A 2,479-nucleotide genomic window follows, 5' to 3' on the forward strand; every position below is an offset into this window, starting at 1 on the left:
TAGAGACGGGGTTTCTCCATGTTGGTCAGGCTGGTCTCGAACTCCTGACCTCAGGTGATCCGCCCACCTCGGCCTCCTGAGGTGCTGGGATTACAGGCGTGAGCCACCAAGCCCGGCCTAAAAAGGTCCAAATTTTATATCACCTGCAGCTGTGAATAAAGGTTCTCACTATTAGTAGCCATCAATAATTTCTTAAGAGACTACCATTACAAAGCCTATTTCTCCTGATAACAAGTTATCAGAAATTGTGTGTAGCTGTTTCAAACATGAAACCTGACATAAAAAGTTATTTTCATAGAAGCGAGCTCACATTTCACATGTATTTATTTAGCTACAGTGTCTCATTCTGTCACCCAGGCTGGAGTGCAGTGGTATGATCATAGCCCACAGCAGCCTTGAACTCCTGGGTTAAAATGATCCTCCCACCTCAGCCTCTCAAGTAGCTGGGACTATAGGTGCACACCACCACACTCGGCTATTTTTAACTTATTTATTCATTTATTTATTTTGAGACGGGATTACACGTATGCACCACCATGTCTAGTTAATTTTTGTATTTTTAGTAGAGATGGGGTTTCACTATGTTAGCCAGGCTGGTCTTGAACTCCCGATCTCAAGTGATCCGCCTGCCTCGGCCTCCCAAAGTGCTGGCATTACAAGAGTGAGCCAGGGTGCCTCGCCCCTGTGCGTCCTCCTTGATAAGGAAAGGGAGGTTCCTGGCTGTTATCAGGAGAATGTCAGTTGCTTGCTCTGTGGAGAGGAAAGGAAGAATACAGGCAACCGTTCTCTTCCCTTTTCGGATACACATGATCTGCACAAAATGGTCATCACTAGGCCTCTCTTGTCCAGGCAATTTCCTCCTTAACTTGTCATACATGCTACACATTTTGTGCTTTCCCTCATCCATTCTAGCTTCAGGCAATAATGACTTTCATAGTCCTTCGCATCAAGGAGTAATCTGTAGGTTTTCTCAATTATGACAGGGTTTTGTTTGTTTGTGTGAGATGGAGTCTCCCTCTGTCGCCAGGCTGGAGTGCAATGGCATGATCTTGGCTCACTGCAACCTCCACCTCCCAGGTTCAAGCGATTCTCCTGCCTCAGCCTCCCGAGTAGCTGGGACTACAGGCGCCCGCCACCACGCCCGGCTAATTTTTGCATTTTTAGTAGAGACGGGGTTTCACCGTGTTAGCCAGGATGGTCTCGATCTCTTGACCTCATGATCTGCCCGCCTCAGCCTCCCAAAGTGCAGGGATTACAGGTTTGAGCCACTGCGCTCAGCCATGACAAGGGTTTTCTCCTCTTGTCTCGAACTTTTCTTCTGTCTCATTATCCTCACTCCAAGATGTCACAAGAGCATCAGTCATTTTTTGCTGATTATTTACACTAGAAACAGTCAGCTTTCCGAAAGTGCCCGCAAATTGCACTGGATTATAGGCGTGCTCAAGTTTGGCCACCTGAGGGGTGATGAGCTTGGTGCACTCCTTTATGGGCCATCACCTTATTTTTCTTCAGCAGCTGACAGTTTTTCCAAGTAATTCTGGTAATAAAAATCTTCCAGGTAGGGATCAGTGGTTTGCAATTGCATCATCTGGATTTTAGGGACCCAATCCTTTTCCCGCTGCAACATGAGATTGGCATATGGATCCTTTCAGAGATTATCTTGGTGAGTGTTCCATTGACTTCCTCTATCTCCTGCACCATTGAGATTCTGATGCTGATTTCTATTCTGTTGCTGTCTCTGATGCAAGAGTCAACAATGCTGTGGATGAAAGTGAGTTGTGTCCAGTATAAACATTGGGGCCTGAGATCTTAGGCTTTGCAGGTGGAGTCCTGGGCCAGGAGGGTGCTGCCGTGGAGGTGGTGCAGCAGGAGTGGAGCACTAAAGAAGGCACGGAAGCCTGGTGCTGGGGGAAGCATCTGCCCACTGGCCCTTGTAGTAACTTGGGATTCATGGCAGCAAACAGACTACCAACAAATCCAGGGACCCATGCGAACTGGCTGGGAGACATACATCCAGGCTGTAGCAGGACACAGCAGAGCTGACTTGGAGATGTCCTGTCACCATAGGGAGCAGGATAATGCGGTGGCATTGGGGGCTGAACATGGACAGGCTTGGGACACAGAAAGTGTTGGGCGAGACTGGGTACAGTCATCTGCTTAGGTGGGGCGCCTATGGGGACAGCTCTAACAGGAGGACTGCCAATGATAGATGAAGTTGACCGCCTCGGTAATGCATGTTCAGAAAGGTCCTGATCATCTTCTGGACCCTGGGGGCCTCTGAGGCAAGGCACATTCTAATACAGACACTGTAGGCACTTCCTGAGCGAGCAGTAGTCTTTGGATTCCCCTCAGAACTTCAGATTCATCCCAGATCCTGGAATTCAGACTTCCTGGTTGGGGTTATAAAACTGGCCTGGTCGGGCGCGGTGGCTCACGCCTGTAACCCCAGCACTTTGGGAGGCCGAGGCGGGCAGATCAC

At 48.9% G+C, this 2,479-nt stretch overlaps 1 pseudogene; it reads right to left on the reverse strand.

The window, feature by feature from the left end:
- The window catches only part of LOC105545639, a 17,891-nt pseudogene that overhangs the window by 10,651 nt on the left and 4,761 nt on the right, over window positions 1-2,479 (reverse strand).

The sequence above is a fragment of the Mandrillus leucophaeus genome, unplaced genomic scaffold (assembly GCF_000951045.1).
Source record: "Mandrillus leucophaeus isolate KB7577 unplaced genomic scaffold, Mleu.le_1.0 Scaffold109, whole genome shotgun sequence".
NCBI lineage: Eukaryota > Metazoa > Chordata > Mammalia > Primates > Cercopithecidae > Mandrillus > Mandrillus leucophaeus.